The following is a 16,569-nucleotide window of genomic DNA, read 5'->3' on the forward strand; positions in this document are numbered from 1 at the left end:
CCTCCCTGGCAGTCCTCCCGGCCGGGGTCGGCGCGCTGGCGGCCGCTCCCCCCGGAGGTCACTGCCCGTGCCGGTCCCTCCTGCCGTCCCGCCCTCTGCCGCCGCCACCACTCCCGCCCCAGCCCCCCCCACCCCCCCGCACTCTCTGCGCTCGGGAGCGAGGTGCCGCCAGCGCCCCCGCCCCGCCGCCGCCGCCGCCGCCGCCGCCGCCGCCGCCGCAGCGCCCTCGGCCGCCATTCGGCATCCGAAACTTTCCAGCGCCCGCGCCTCTCGGGGACTCGGCTGCGGCGGGGCGGGGGCGGCCCGGGGGCGGCGCGCGGCTGCTCCGGGTGCCGGGCCCTCCTCGGCCGCGGCACGGCCCGGGCTTGGCGACGGCCGGCCGGAGGGAGGTTCGGGGCGGCGGCGCCGCCGCAAGTTGTGCTGCTCGCGGCGAGGTGAGTGCGCGGGGCTCGGCCGGCCGGCTGGCCGGGCGCGGGGTGGGGCGGGGGGGGCGCCAACTTGTCCCGCGTGGGGGCCGGCGGTTCCCTTCCTCCGGGGTCAGGCCGGCGGCCTGGGGCGCCCGCACGCTCCGTCCGCCTCCGGGGCTTTGGAGGGGCAGGTCCCCAAGTGTCTCTCGGGCTTGGGCTGGGGTGCGGCGCGCTCCCTGCAGGCTGCACAATACCCCGTTTTGGCTGCTCCCCAAAGTGCCGGCGCGTTGGGGGCGGGCGGAGGCTGGGGGGCTCCTTTGTTTCGGGGAGGGGGAGGCGGCCGGCAAGTTTGGGGAAGCGCTCGATTTGTCCCCCGGTGCCCCTTTGTCTGCCCAACCCGGGGTTGGCTGGACGGACCTGCGCTGCCACGGGATCCCCCGTGGGGGGAGGGGAGCCCCATTCATCCCCGGGCGCGGGCCGGCCAGCCCCGGGCCGGCTGGAAGCGCGGCGGCGCGGGCCCTGGGCGGCTCAGTTCATGAGCCGCAGAAACTGTCAAGGAAGTCGGGAGCTCCCCAGCCCGGGCGAGGAGTGCGGGCTGGGGGCGACTTCGGCGGACGGGGGGCGTCCCTGGTCGGGCCGGGTCTGCGGAGCGCGGCCTGGGGAGGCTGCAGACCTGTTGCTCCCGGGCTGGGGGGAGGGGTGCCCCCAGATTCGCGTCCTGGGCGCTGCTCCCCAGGGGGACCTTGCCCACGGGGGCCGGTGTTCGGAACGGGGTGGGGCGCGCCTTCGGGGGTCGCCGGAGGTCGCCGGGTCCTTGACAGTTGGGGGCTGCCAGAGGCCCGCGGGCGCTGGGTTAGGGCCTGCCCTTCACGTGCGCTGTCCGTGCGCGGTGAGGCCCGCGCCGGGGCTCGTTCTTAGCACGGCCTCGCATTCTCCGAGCCCCTCGCTTTGGAAATTCCACAAAGTTAGAGTCGGAGGTGGGGTGTTTTTTTTTTTTTTCCTTCTTTCTTTTCTGTCGCTGATGTTGTAGAGCAGAACCCCAAAAGAAACAGAAACCCATGCCCTATTCCTTATGCCACGGTTTCTGCTTTGCTTTGTCACATGTGGTTTGACCTGACTGCTGGATATTTTTCTCTCCAGGCGCGCCGCCTGGGTCCCTGGGTTAACCTGAAAGGGGAGGGGCGGGACTCCAGCCTGGGAGGGGGAGGGGAGCGCCACTCTTCCGTCCTGAACGGTGGCCTCGGTGTAGGAAATTGCCCAGGACGATTTTATGAAAAGTTTACAACTAGTCATTCCTAGGAAAGACGCGATGGGTGGGAGGGGGGCGCGAATGTTGAGTATGGAACAGTTGAGACGTGAAGATGACTCTTTTATGTTTAGGGATGTTAATATCTCAAACGTACGGCAGATTTTCGTGGAAAACCCCCCAGCTGGATGATGAATCCAGGGATGAAAGTTGAAGTGCATCACTTGACCCACTTATTAAGATAGCCCCTTAAGGATATTCTATACCTGAAGGGAACACACACCTGTGGGACGAAAATGGAGACTTCAGGTGTTGATTTGGTGTTGTGCACAGCAGGGTGTGTGTCATTGGATCTTCTGAGGTTGGCTCTTCTTGTGCTTCTGTCCAGGGCTTAAGTCACTCCAGGAATTGTCAACACCCCTCATTTAAATTTCACACCTTGACCCTTAAATCTCCCAAAGCTCACCCCTCCTGAAAGTTTGGGTGTTTAAATGAAGTGTGTGGTATCCTAGTTGGTCTCGAATCTCACCTTTAACCATGGGAGTCTCAGTTGTCTTATCTGTGTGATGGCATCATGAGTCTACCTGGGTGAGCTGTTAGGAGGGTTTCAGCGCTAGCCAGCAGAAAGGGGAATAGAGCCCGAGTCCAGCTCCATCAGGACATCTAACGCTTTGCTAGAAAAGCAGCCTTTGTCCCCGTTTGGCCTGAACTAGTGAAAGGGCCCACCCTGTTGTTCTGCTCTACCATTGACCTTCAAGTCCTGTAACTCTTCTGAGTGTCGTTTTCTGTATGTGTAAAAATAAAAACGGGAACTGAAATCGTGGTGCTCATTGGGTAGTGCAAGGACAGAAAGAGGGAATGTACGTGTAATTTTTTTGAAAACTACAACGCTGCCTGTAAGTTTTAGTTGTTACGGTATTGTGCAGGTAGAGTAATTTTCCTAATGTTACTCTAATGCCATGCAGTGAGGATTTTACAGGCACTTAATGCCCTGTGTGCAGCAATTATTTTCATTCTACTTCAGAGGACACTGACTTGTTAATATATGGTAGAGGGAGGATTGTTTGATTCCGAAAGCCCAGCTCTTAAGCTTGGTGTTATTTTGCTTTCCTGTGTATACATAGTGTGAATCTTCCCACTTGGAGACAAGCTCGTTAAATTACACACACACACACACACACACACACACACACACACACAATTTCTCTCTTTCTCTCTCTCTCTCTCTCTTTCTCTCCCTCTCCCACACAGAAGAACCTACATTGAAATCTGTTTGTACACCTAGATGAATCTCAGCAGAAATCATGAAATGTCCACCACAGTGGAAAGATTGTTTTCATCTATAGCTTAATTATCCGGTGTGGCAGCCACTAGCCAACATGTGCATATTTAGATTCAAATTAACTAAAATTCAGTAACAATTCTGTTGTTACTAAAATAAACAATTCTGTTCTTTCAGTGCTCTACCCATAATTCACATACCCAATAGATGTGTGTAACTAGTGGCCGCCATATTGGGACAGCGCAGAACTTGCAGAACGTTCTATTGGAAGGCGATTCTTTATAGTTACTGCAAGTAAGGATTAATAAAGAAGGCAGTAAAGAGAGTTAGTTTACTTTTTGTGGGAGGAGGGGAGAGGCTGTAAGAGTTTGAAATAATTTACTGGTAGACTTTTAAAAAAAAAAAGGCAGGCCCATTTCAGCTAGCAGGTGACCTAGGAAAGTGATTTCAGTGAGGTTGACAGCTGTGGTTTTTTAGATTGAGGTGGTTTGGATCACTTTTGAATTAGAAAACCAGAACTCCAAGCTGGAGTCTCTCACTGAGTATTTAACCTTGGACACGGCATTTAGTGTCTTTGTGCCTCAGTTTCCCCATCTGAAAAATGGCATAGCCAGTCCCCATGTTGCCTGCCTTTGAGTGTGTCGTGGCGAACATCTCTTGGGATGGTGGGGAGCCCAAGGTGTCACCATCAGTGAAGCCCCTCGTAGGTGATTTAGAGGCCTTATCTGATATGTTTAAAGCGGTGTTCGCCATGGGCTACCTACCCCTCCCCCCAAGTTTATGTCTTAAGTTTTAAGGTTTAATTTCTTGAGGGTAAAATCTTCTCTTATTAAAAGACTGATCAGGAATCCTTCCAACAAAGTGAGGCTTAACAATAGTCAAAGTATTTTTTAAAAGCGGCTGAGTGCTGGCCGTTTCCTGTATACTGGTCCCTGAGTCAGGATGTTATTTTTATTAGTTGGTGTGTTCTTTGCATAGTCTTTTGTATTTTTTTATAGCAACGTATTAGAAATTTTATTTGTGGTTGGGGGGAAAAACCCAGTTTTGCATCTGTGAGAGAGGTGACTTCCCAGATCCCCCTCTGCCATTTGTCCTCACTCTTGCTTTCTCTCAGGACTGCTGTGACCTGTCAAGCTTTTGAGACACCTGGGATATCCATGATTCTCTTCCAGAGGCGGGCAATGGGTTCCTGCAGAGGGAAGCCAGGCCCACAAGAGCCATCTCATGTAGGTCCTGAGTGTCAGGAATTCAGACCCTTCATCAGTTACCTATTGGGAGGGAGGACCCCACACCCCAACCCTGAGGCTGCCCCCTTCTTGAGCTTTCCGCCAGGTGTCTGGGTCTTGGGCTCTGCACACGTGGTTATTGCCAGGCCTGACCCGGGCCAGAGGACAAGCACGATCACTCTGCCCTGTGAGGCGAGACTGTCCCAGGTGTGGTGTCCCCGGATACCTTGCATTTGCCTCCTTTTTCTCCCTTAAAAAAGAAGAGTACGTGACTTCCAATAAGTTGTTAATCTTTCACCACCCAAGACGTTTAAAAAATAGTTTCAATCAGGAAGCAAGACTAAAATCATTTTGTAAACTTTTTTTTTTTTTTAAGTTGGAAAGATAAACTTTTTTTTTTTTTTCCATACCTATTTTTAGCGTGAAGGAAGTAACTGGCCTCGTGAGTGGAGACTGGATGTGAGTTTCTCCCTCGGGTCTTGCCCTCCTTGGCCCTCCCTCCTGTCCATCCTTTCCTTGGGGCTCGACCAACTGGATGGCCCCGGCCACGTGAGCAGAGCGAGACCCAGCAACCAAAATAAACGCTGGATGTGGGAAGGGACAAACAGTCAACATGTTTGTAGAGGGAAAGAGAGCCTGCTCTGAGAAAATGAGTTTAAAACCTCAGGGGAAAAACGCAGTCATTAAGGAATGTGCTCCCCGGGAACTTGACCATGGAGGTGGCCGCCTCCTGCAAAGCACTTCTGTGCATTATCGCCGTCGTCAAATATTTATTGAGAATCCACTGCCTGATTGAAGATTGCAGATGTGAACTGGAAGCCATCGAAAAGTTAAATTGGAGCAAATTTAAACTTGGAAACAGAGGAGAGAGTATTTTCTTCTGATGGAGGAAGTTGGGTACCGTTTCCATGGCTTTGGTTTGTTCTTGGTAGTTGGGAAGGAAGAGGTGGAGATGGAGCGTGTGACTCGCAGGTTCGAGAGAAAGGGACGTCGTAGGGACGAAGGTAGCGGAGATGGTGGCTTACTGGAACCGTGTTTTCAGCGTTGAGCTCTAGAAGCTTGTGGTCAGCCCATGGTTCTCAGGGCAGTTTTGTCCCCTACCGTCAAGCAGCTTTTGGCACTATCTGGAGACGTGTGGTTGTCACAAGTTGGGGGAGGGGGACGGTGATGCTCCTGGCGTCCGGGGGGGGGGGACGGGGGGGGTCCGTGGATGCTGCGTAACATCCCACAGTGCACGGGACAGACCCACCCCAGAGAGCGACCCGGCGCTTAATGCCCGTGATGCCAGGGTGGAGACACCAGCCCTGAGTTCTGCTGTCAGCCGTGCAGTCCTGTCTTGAGCAAGGTCCACGGGCAGCTGGATGTCAAGATGGGTATCCGGCGCTGTGGTTCTCACGGCTCCGGCTCCCGTAGGCCGTTTTGGGATACATTAGGAAGTAAATGAGAAGGGAAAGGAGGAGGTGGGAAGCGGATGGCGGGAAAGGAGGAGGTGGGAAGCGGATGGCGGGAGCGGCGCAAGGCCAGGAGGTGTTGGGGGCGGGGGGCGGCTGCGAGTCGCCTGAGCTCTGTCTCAACTCGAGTATTTTAGAGCCCCGATGCCAGCGCGCCTGCACGGTTCCTTCCTGCTGGTTTTGCGGATGTCATTGCAGATTTACCGGGTCTCACCTTTGGTCGGCTTCTTGGGACTTGGGTATTTATCAGGGGAACACCCGGTACCTGTCTGCTGTTTTCGGACCCTCTCTGTGCCCAGCGAGATGTCGGTTAACCTGGACTTGGGGTAACCTCCACCGCCGTGCTTGGGAGGGCGGGCGGACACATCAGTGTGGGAGGCGTTTGCGGCCTGCAGGACTCTGGATGCTGTTGCAGGCCTTGTCCTCTCCTGTGAGTAGTTGATTCGTGAACGGCTGGGGGCAGCTGGGTGCGGACCTGCAGTGGGGCCCTCTCCCACGAATGGGCACTGCTGGCACCTGGAGTCTGGTCCTCCTGAGCCAGCCCGTGGCCTGTGACCCCCCCCCCCCCAGAGGAGTGCCAAGCCCAGCCTGGTTGGGGGCCCTGTGGGCTCCTGGTGATCATGGGGTCGGGGACGTGGCTCTGAGGGAAACTTGGTTTGCAGCCAGCTCACCATGCACTGACCGCCTCTGGGCACGTGTTACCTTCTCTAGCCTTAGTTTTCTTCTTGAGAGAGAAAGAAAATAAAATCTGTTTCTCAGGCTTGTATTAACAGAAGGAGGATTATTATCATGCTTGGAGCCCAGTGTCCTTAGGTTTTCCTCTACTCTGAAGTTGGGAATTGGTGTGGAAATGTCCAATAATGACAATAATAATATATCTTTTTTAGTTACGGTGGTCTCCATCAATTGCTTGCTTGCTTTTCTTAAGTTAAATTTCAGGGCTGGCATACGCACACAAACACACACATGTGCTGTATTCAGACACATATGTATTCTCTGTATATTTCCTAAATTTACTATGTGATAAATTATGAATTTCAGCATGCTTAAATTTCTGTAACCACCACCATCATCAGGATACCAAAAAACTAAATTCCGTCACCCCAAAGGTGTCCGTGGTGCTTTCCCTCCATACTCCCCACTCCCTCAGCCCCTAACTCGGGGCACCTGCCGATCAGCTCTGCTCTCCTGGTCTCGGTAATCACATTTTAACTCAGGATGAAATGCCTAATAGTGAATTGCTCCACTCTTCGAGCACCTTCCTTGACTCATGAATTTTATACTGTAGCACACTTGGGCCCATGTGTTTTTCTCAGAATGATTTTGCACTGTGGATATTATCAAAAGCAAGGAAAAGCCAAAACTTAGAGCTTCTTAATACTTGTAAGAAATCATAGTGAAAAAATATCGGGTATCTTGTTGGAGCTGCCTATAGGATTTGCACATTTCCTATGCCAGTTGATCCTTGCTGCCAAATCAGTTGAGATGGGACATTTTTGGATGCACTTTCAGAGACTGTTTCTGGAGCAGTACTATGTAAAATGTATCAGTAGGTTAGACTCATGTCTTTAGTTTCAAAAACAGGACACACATTAAGAGGCGTGGTTTTCCCAGTGGGTTGATAACGTGACTAAAAAGTATACTAAAAATATCCAGTTGTGTTTGAATTAGTTTGTTGTAGAAATAAATTCCTACGTCTGTGTTTCTATGTGGTTGTTAACCTGAATATTACCTTGGGTCGTAATCTCACTATTTGTGATCACGTAAGGAATATCATGTTTTCTAGAGAATCCTTTGCCTGGCGTTTTGGTCACTTGTGTCCTGCCTTGGGTTGCCTGCCTGCTTGTGTGAAGTTGTTGAACCTGTGTGTGTCCTCACGTGTAGAGTGAAAGGCTTGATGAGCTGATCTTGAGGCCTCTCCTACCCCGTGTTTGCGGATTGTAACGTGGAAAAGGCACACGTTAAATGTTGCGTAGGCTCTTTTTTTTTTTTTTTTTTTTTTTAACACTTTTGTAGGTTAAGGATTATGGTGGTTTTATATTAACTAGCAATTTGGGTAAACTGTGTTCCATGCTTTAACTATCATTTTACCCATGATTGAAATAAACAATATTCAACTTAACATTGCTAAGTTAGTTGCATGTTTTACTGTAAAAAAAGACCCCAGCAATTCAGAAGACACTTTGGGCTGTGGGGTGCCTCTGAATAACTCTTACGAGTGTTGTAGTTTCCCAGTTTCAGGAGACCCTGTAAAATAAGCACAAACAATGCTCACGGCAAAATTCATAGTGTTTATTCTTGAAGAGAGTGTCTCTGCCTTGAATTCCTGTCATTTTTTCCTATCGTGGTGGATGGAGCTGGAATACTGAAAAGAAAACATGAGAGTTTTCTTTGCTTACTTCCCTTGAGCCTGGAACCCAGAATATGACCCGAGATAGCCAGCCCGGAGCACTTTCCTTTCTGGAACACTTACCACCAACCCCCAGGGAGAATACAGAGGCAGGAGGAGGTGAGGACTCTCCCCGCCCCCCCACCCCCACCCCGCCACCGGCGTGATGATCACCTTCTCTCTCTCCAAGATGTTGAAGACTTTCCTCATGTCTACCGCAACCTGGACACCCAGCCTCATCCACGTTGGAGCAAGGCTAGAGGGACACTGTCCGCTTCTTGGGAGAGCTTGGCTCATACTATTATAGACTTGCCCTTTGTCATTGGGCTTTAGAGTCTGTGTGAACATCCGGTATCGAATTTGCAAACACTTCTGCTTGTTTAAACTTTCCGATAGATGGAAATTTGGGCAAAAGAAGCTTACTGTATGTGATGCCATTTTATTTCTTAAATCAGTAATAACAAATACTTTAATATGGTAAGACCACGTAAGTCATGATTGGGAACTGGAGAAAATTCTGTGTAACTGAGCAGTGCTTTTTGTTTCTAGTGCGTTGGGGTGATTTTTAGCCTTAGCTGGGTCAGCTCCACCCGTCGAGGTACCCTTCTTATCTTGACATCCATCCGTTTGAAGATGAGAAATGAGAAAGTGGAGTTGGAGGGATGTTACCCCGTTCATATGATGCAGACATCTGTAGCACCGGTATGCAAACATAATTCTCAGCACCTATAAAGTTCCAGGTGGTTGCCGAGTTTTAGGCTGTATTTAGAAAAGCAACTGAGCAGAGAACTGATGTCTCTACCATTTGATTCATTTGGGAGACAGAATAAACTTGGGTCCTTGCCTTAGGTTCTTTTCCCAGCAGAATCTTATCAGGCATTCTAATCCCTTGAAACTTGAATGCCAACTCTGTGTTGGTAAAGACTCAAGTATTCACAGTTATCAACGTAAAAACAAGGGTTGCCAGTCCCTGACAGTCACAGGTCAGTCTTGGGAGACACGCTTTGGTTTAACTCCTAATTTGATTATGAAAAAAAATCACATTAGGTTTGTATTTCTAAGATGCACGATGATTCTGTGCCAGTTTCAACAATTTCCAGAGATCTGTAGCGTAATTCTTCAAAAAGCCTTGCCAGGAGAAACAGCGTTGGAGGGGCACCCAGCTCAGAAGTTGGTGAAAATAAGAAGTAATGATCTCATGTGTCCAGTGCATGACAGAAATTGTTGTAGACCAGATGAGAACAAGGGGAGAGGCCTGTGGAAATTAGACTTGCCTGATAAATTTCATGGGCCTCCTAGTACATTTCCTTGAAACCAATAGTCTCCATGTTTAGTTGGGGCAGAGGGTGACAGAAATGCCTTGTCTCAGGTTTTAATTCACAAAGTGGGCTCCCAAGTGGACTGCATATCCTCTGGCAGTGACAATGCGATTTACTGGAGTGCAGGAAGAAACTTAAGTTCTCTGTTTATGTATTTTTATTTAATAGTTACAAAATGTCTATTTGTGGTCTATGAAAAATGCATATAATGTTTGTTGTGTGTTATCTCTAGTTAATACGTTACATGAGTTGGAGTTAATGCTTAAAAGGTTTTCACTGAGAGGGATATGCAATGAAAAAGCATCTAGAGATCACTGATGGGGTCCCCAGAGGTGATGAGGGGCTGATATTGAAGTCCCTGAATAAAGTGGGACACAGATGTATTCCCCTGCCACGATGTGTGTGTGTGTGTGTATACACACACATGTGTTGTGACTGAGATCTGCCAGCTTAAAGATTGGACATCCCTCCAGAGGCACAGCTATTAATGATGTGATTTGGGGAAGAAAGAACAACGTTGACAGGGTACTGGGCACGTTTTGGATCTACAGGATTGTGCGTGTTTTTAAAGCTGAAAAAATATTTGTGTTTCAGAACCAGATGACAATATCCCAGTTGCAGGTGCACGAGGAAACTTTGGAACAATGCTGTGCTTTTTAAGCATTTCATGACGCTGCAGTGTTTTCATAATCACTTAATTCTGTTTATAAATCAGCTGCTTTCATTGACGGATGCCCTCAGGGCTCCCAAAAACCAGGCTTTTTGTCGAATACGTGATTCAAACTTTAAAAGATGTGAGATAGCGCTGGAACTGGGTTGTGATAAAAGTCTCTGGGTGCCTTCAGTCTGGCTGTTTATTTGTTGTTGTTTTTTTCCAGAAACATATTTCATCCATCATGGTTGTTATTAAATCTTTTAGTTTTTTACTTTTTGCATTTCACATTAGAGGCTTTTTAAAAGAGAAAACTGTCATTTTGGTTGATGCTGTATTACTGGTGTTAGTTACAGAGAGTAAATAAATACAAAAGTTACATTCACAACCCAGACCACATTGTGGGCTGTGGAGGTGAGACATAGGACTCACCTCCAAACTTCAGGTCTTTGGCTGAGGTCGTTTGCTGAGAATGGCTGAAGCTTTGGTTTTCATGACACTAAATGTTGACCGCAAGTAGTTCCAGGTTTCCACAGCAGCGTTTTTGTTTGTTTAATTTGAAATGATTGATACGTTAGCTTCGGTTTTGGTGTTTGTGCCTATTTTTCCCTTTGTGGATACTGAGTTTGCAGCGTAGCTTTGTTTGTAAAGGGAAGCAGAGACCTGCACTGTGCATGCAGACGCCTGCAGCTAACGATGCTCTTGTTCTCCGTACCGTCGGGGCACCAGGACCACACCTCATTTCACTCTCGTCAGGATCCCCGTGGACATTCATTTGTCCTTTGGTAGAATAATATATTTATCTCCTACTTAAAAATAAAAAAGATTGCTTCTCTTTACAGTAATAATTCAGAAGGCACCTACTGTGAAGAGGGGAGAAGCAGGAAGTAGAATTTTTTTTTTTGTCTGCACCACGTGGCCTGCGGGATCTTAGTTCCCCCACCAGGGATCGAACCCAGGCCCTCGGCAGTGAAAGCACAGAGTTCCAACCACTGGACGGCCAGGGAATTCCCAGGAAGTAGAATTTTTGACATCTACATTGTGCACCTTTGTCTCTGCTCTCCAGAGATCAGGACATTCAAGCTCCTGTAACAAATTTAGTTTTAATGAAAGTCTTGGGGAATGTCCTTTATCTGCCCCGTGCCTGCCCATCTAAGAGGAGGGAGAAATTACACAAAGTATTTTGCTTTTAGCCGGTTTCCTTGAGCCTTGTCCAAGTCCTGACTTCTTATTGCCAGCAGGTCAGCTAGACACTGGTCAATCGCTTCAGCTCTGGACAGGAATCTTTTTCTGTCTTTGTTGTTGATAATTTTCTAATAATTATTCATGTGATTATTTGCCAGCCAAATTACCCTAAATAATATTCAGAGATGTATCCGAGAATAGCCCCATCCTGAGACTGTTCGCAGAAGTGGGCACAAAATTTGATTTTATTTCCTAAATGCATACCTCAGGTACTCATGAAGTGCAGAGATCTGTGTATACTCTCTGGGAATTAGAGGCACAGGTGTACAGAGCAGGAACGTAGGGGAATAGTAGCACCAAATGGTTGAGTCAGCGGGACATGAACTCTCCAAGTATGCTAACCTTTGAGGGAAGATCTAAAAACAGTTTGTGGCGTTGTGAATTACCATTCACGTAATTTCTGTCAAGGAAGGCAGTTACTTCTTCTTGGGAAGCTTGGGTTATTAAAATTAGCTATCTTCATTTTCCCACAAAAATAAAAATCAATTGTAGTTCAGATAATTGTATGTGGGGCTTTACAACTGGAAATTTGAAGTTAGCAAAATTATACACCCCTGGTTAATTACATGAGTATACTCAAACTAAATATAGGATAAGATTAGCTCATGGAAATAGTTCCTTTTTCTCTCAGTAGGTACAGCTCCTGTTCGCCCAATAGTTAATAGTTTTTAATTCCATTATGTAATTTTTTGATCATCCTGTGTTTCCAGAAAAGTTAACTGAATAAAACCAGAGACTGTGTGTTTTCACTATTTCCCAATTCATATTTAAACATGAAATGGTGCACAGAATAAGCTGTCCTTTGTGAATTTTAATTTTCTCAGCTCCTGGCACAATAGAGGGGTAAGCTGGGGTCCCATTTTTCTGCGTGGCTTTTGCTTTAAGGGAAGTTTGGGTTTGGTTCATACTTTGCTATCTAAGAGTATGTTCAACCTTCTTGAATTATCTGTCGTGTTTGCTTTTCCATTGAATGTTCTATATTTGGACAAGAAATGTATTTTTCTGTATGGGTTTCTGATGGCCCAGATGTTCATCAGAGTAGAATTTCTCTCTCTCCACACTGCTGCCATTGGGCAGTTTGGTTGTTCTATAGTTCCTAGTATTGAGTTGGACACACTGTAGATTCAGGTTGGGCTGTCATTCCTTTTGCAAGCTATGTGATACTTTGTTTTATTTGGGTTTGCCATAGATGTTTGCTCGGCCTTGGGATGGCTGTAGATGGCCACTTGTGGTGATTAATTTCACGAAGCTCTCTAGATCCCGTTTAAGGTCTAGTTGATTTTCAGGAACAGTGTTACTGAGGTATAAATTACATACCATAAAAAGCACCCGTTTCAAGTGTGCAGTTTCAGTGATTTTTAGTCAGTTTACCGAGTGGTGCGGTCATCGGTCATCATCCAGGTTTCAAACATTTTCATTCCCCAATAAGATCACTCACGTCTTCGGGAACGTCACGTCATCCATTCCTGCTCCCCCTGCCAGCCCCAGGCAGCCACTAATCTCCTTTCTGTCTCTGTAGATTTCCCTTTGCTCAGAGCCCGATGGTGAGCGGTGATTTAGTGAACCTTCCCCGCCCCCTGTCCAGGAGAGGGATACGTGGGGAGAGTGCAGGACGCGACGAGGAGCCTTGGTTTCCTCCCTGTAAAATCAGGATAGTGATGGGTTGGTTGCAAGCTCTCAAGGTGGAGCCATGCGGGAAGTAAGTCGCTCTGTAAAAAGACAAAAACGTTTACGTTTAGGGGCTTCCCTGGCAGTTCAGTAGTTAAGACTCTGCGCTTCCACTGCAGGGGGCACAAGTTTGATCCCTGGTCGGTGAACTAAGATCCCGCATGCCCTTGCGGCAGGCACGGCCAAAAAAAAAAAAAAAGAGAGAAACGTTTACTTGTAGTCAGCAAACTGTGAATCTAGAGGAGTTCATCGTATATTTAGGGTCGTGTTAATCGTGAAGAATTGTGCATAAAGGGCTGCACTGGACAGGTGAGGAGTCTGGAAAAGGAACTGCGTTTACAGTGATGGGCTCAGTCCCTGGAGAACCCAGGACACAGCCATAGGGCAGTCAACCCTCCATGCCCCTGCTGCCTCCTTCTTGAAATCCCGTCCTGTTTCTTTCATGGCATTGGATGTTAGACTTTGACGGAAGTTCCATCTTGGTCGGGAAATACCTTAGCTCAGTGGTCCTCCACCAAGGGCAGTTTTGCTCCCAAGGGACGCTGGACGATGCCTGGGGGCCTTTCTGGTTGTTACCAATGGGGAAGGGGTGTCACTGGCATCTAGTGGATAGAGGTCAGGGCCGCTGCCCAGCATCCTGTAACGCAGGGGATGAGGCCCCAAGGCCCACAAAGAATTACTCAGCCCAAGAGGTCCTTAGTGCCGAGGTCAAGTACCCTGCCTTAGAAGCTTGACTCTCGTGGTTAAAGGCTTAGTAAAGTTGAAGGACTAAATCCCCCATCAGACTTACAAAAAAAGTTCAGAAATCTTTCAGTCCTCATGCATTCCAGGGAAATATGGATCTTTTTCTAAAGCAAAGGACAAGCAAGGTTTTGGGAGCTAACTTTAGAGAGAAAAGAAATTCCTTTAGAAGTATTCATTTACAAATAAACAGCGAAATTACACGAGACGTCTGGGGCCACCCCTTGGCTTTGGTCTGGAAATCACACTTGATCCTTATCTCTTCCCCGAGAACTGAGAAAGGAGGGCGAAAGATCCTAAGCCTGAGTAAGGACTACACGTGATGACTGTGCTGGAAGGGAGTGCCTGCTGTGAGCCCAGCCTTTCAGTGCTCTGCTTACGGCCCACGGCCCTCCCTCCGGGGTTTTGGTTTCTCTCGGTTTCTATAGGGTTTTCAGTTGCTTCCCGGAGTGCGCAGGGTGTCATAATAGCCAGGCCTCCACCCCTTGTTTTCTTCGTCTGGTCAACCTTTGAGCCCCCTGAGAAGTTCAGGGCCCCCTGCCTGGGCCCCAGCCCGCTTACCTGCGTGCGTCCCCTTCTCTGTCCTGCATCTCCCAGCAGGAGCTGCCCCGCACCCCTGCGGCGCGTGTTTCTACCCTGGGGGCCTCTCCCTGCCTGCACCCCTGCAGCCGGCCTTGCTTTGGGGTCTTCCAAAATACAAGGCTTTTCCTCTGGACAGATTCTGGTTTTTGTTTCTTCTTCCTGTTCTGAGCTCGTTCCTGTTTCTCAGGTGACACCTGAGAACATGCTGGTTTCCCTGAGTTCCCGCACTGTGGGGCTGTAGCGTCCAGCTCCTCCGGCAGAACAACCGATATTAACAGTCCGCAGTGCGATGTGGGAGAGTCTGTTTCTGGCACGTTCAGCTGTGCACGTACAGCTGTGTGGTCTTGCGTGTTTATCTATACGGGCTCATATCACACTGGTTTTGCTGCATCTGCTTGCTTGCGTTTTTTACCGCTTTGTTAAGGTGCAGTTGAAGTACAGTAAACCAGGCGTGTGTAAGGTGTGCACGTTCGTCAGTTTTCTCCTATGTTTGCTGTCTTGATTGCGGTGCTGGCTTCTCGGACACGTGCATATCAAGATAACACGTATTTTCGTGGCTTCCAAATTTCCCTGTGCCTTTCTGTAATCTCTCTCTGCTTCCCTCCGCCTCCGGGCAACCATTGATGGCTTTCTATTACTAGATAGGTTAGTTTGCATATCCTAGAATTTTATATCAGTGAAATCACAATATGTACTCATTATTTTGCCTGGCTTCTTTCACTCAGCATGGTGATTTTCGGCTTTATCCATGTTGTGGCCTGTGCCACTAATTCATCCCTTTTTGTAACTGGGTAGGATTCCATCAGCTTTGGACGCATGGCCGTTGATCCATTCACCCGTTGTTGGACATCTGGCTTGTTTCCATTTTGGGGGTTATTATGAATAGTGCTGCTCTAAATATTTCTGTGACCTTACCAGTGGTTCTCAAACTTCACTGTGTACCAGCACCCTGTGGAGGGCTTGTGAAAACGCAGGTTGCCAGGCCCCATCCCCAGGATTTCTGAGTCAGTAAGTCTGGGTGGGGCCCGAGACGCTGCATGTCCAGCAAGTTCCCCGCTGATGCTGGCGCTCCTGGTCTGAGGCCCACGCGTGCCTTAGAGGAGGTCTCTGTAGACTCTGATCGTTAGGTGTTCCAAATATTTCTCTCCTAGGCGGTTCCTTGTCTTCTAACGTTGCTTATGGTCTCAGTCACCAAGCTTCGCATTTTTTTTTTTAAAAGGAATTCCTTTTTATTTATTTATTTATTTATTTATTTTGGGCTGTGTTGGGTCTTCGTTTCTGTGCAAGGGCTTTCTCTAGTTGCGGCGAGCGGGGGCCACTCTTCATCGTGGAGCACAGGCTCCAGACGCGCAGGCTCCGTAGTTGTGGCTCACGGGCCTAGTTGCTCCGCGGCATGTGGGATCTTCCCGGACCAGGGCTCGAACCCGTGTCCCCTGCATTGGCAGGCAGATTCTCAACCACTGCGCCACCAGGGAAGCCCCAAGCTTCGCATTTTTGTATGCTTGAATGTGTCAGTCTTTCCTCTTGGCTTCCTTATTACGTCAAGGGGCTAATACCAAGAATAACTCGGGATGTGTGGGTCGGCGTGCTGATGAACGCCAAACGCCAGCCGTGGTACCCCCGCCGACTTTTGTGGGATCTAACTTGTGCCCTGTCTGCGGTTGCTGGGGTCACCTTCTGAGGAAATGGTCCAAGCCCAGGTGGGGCGGCATTGGACCCAGGCCCTGCGCCAGGGGCTCCGCATGCTGCTGTGTCCACTGGAATCTTAAGGCTGCTCACCCGCCTTTCCTCTCACAGGGGAACTATATCCATCCTTTCTCCATCCCATCCCCTCCCATCTGAAACAGCCAGTCCCAAACCAATAAACGTATTTTACTTTCAGTTTGCTTTTCAGGGGTCTAATCTGAATCGGCTAACTTGGAGCAGCCAGAAGTTATCAGTAGACGTTTGCTGCCGTAGCCAATGTATTTGTTACAGTTATTTTTTTTATTTTGGAGAGAGATAATACTTTCATTGTAGAGAGTCGCTTGAACTTACTGAGAACGGTTACTTTTGCAAAATCATCTTCCTGCATTTCATCATGAACCCCAGTCGTCCCACTTTGCTCCTGAGCCCGTTCCATAAACCACCTCCGGTCACAGTTTGCTACTGACCTCTGCTCAGGCGTTTCAGAATCTTTACTGTGGAGTGGGTTGGTGCGCAGGATTCCAGGCTTGTTAAGTAAACTAACCTCCTTGGGAAGGTTAAATTTTTTAAAGTTTGCAGTGACTTGTAATCATTGGTTAATATCCTAGTGGTTGTTTCTTCTTCCTCTTCCTCCCTCTTCTTTTTCTATTTTTTAATATGACAGCTTTATTGAGA

The 16,569-nt window shown here is 48.7% G+C and overlaps 1 protein-coding gene across 4 annotated transcripts in view; it reads left to right on the top strand.

The window, feature by feature from the left end:
* The first annotated feature begins 204 nt into the window (after positions 1-204).
* TBL1X (transducin beta like 1 X-linked) overlaps positions 205-16,569 on the top strand; it is a 226,544-nt gene continuing 210,179 nt past the window's right edge. For 2 of the 4 annotated variants that reach the window (XM_082448103.1, XM_082448106.1), the window contains exon 1: positions 207-434. The gene's annotated coding sequence lies outside the window, so the exon portion shown is untranslated. Of the gene's footprint in view, positions 435-16,569 lie in introns of all 4 variants that reach the window. The other 2 variants (XM_082448104.1, XM_082448105.1) reach the window with 2 other exon arrangements.

The sequence above is a fragment of the Balaenoptera physalus genome, assembly GCF_965194825.1.
Source record: "Balaenoptera physalus genome assembly, chromosome: Y".
Classification (NCBI taxonomy): domain Eukaryota; kingdom Metazoa; phylum Chordata; class Mammalia; order Artiodactyla; family Balaenopteridae; genus Balaenoptera; species Balaenoptera physalus.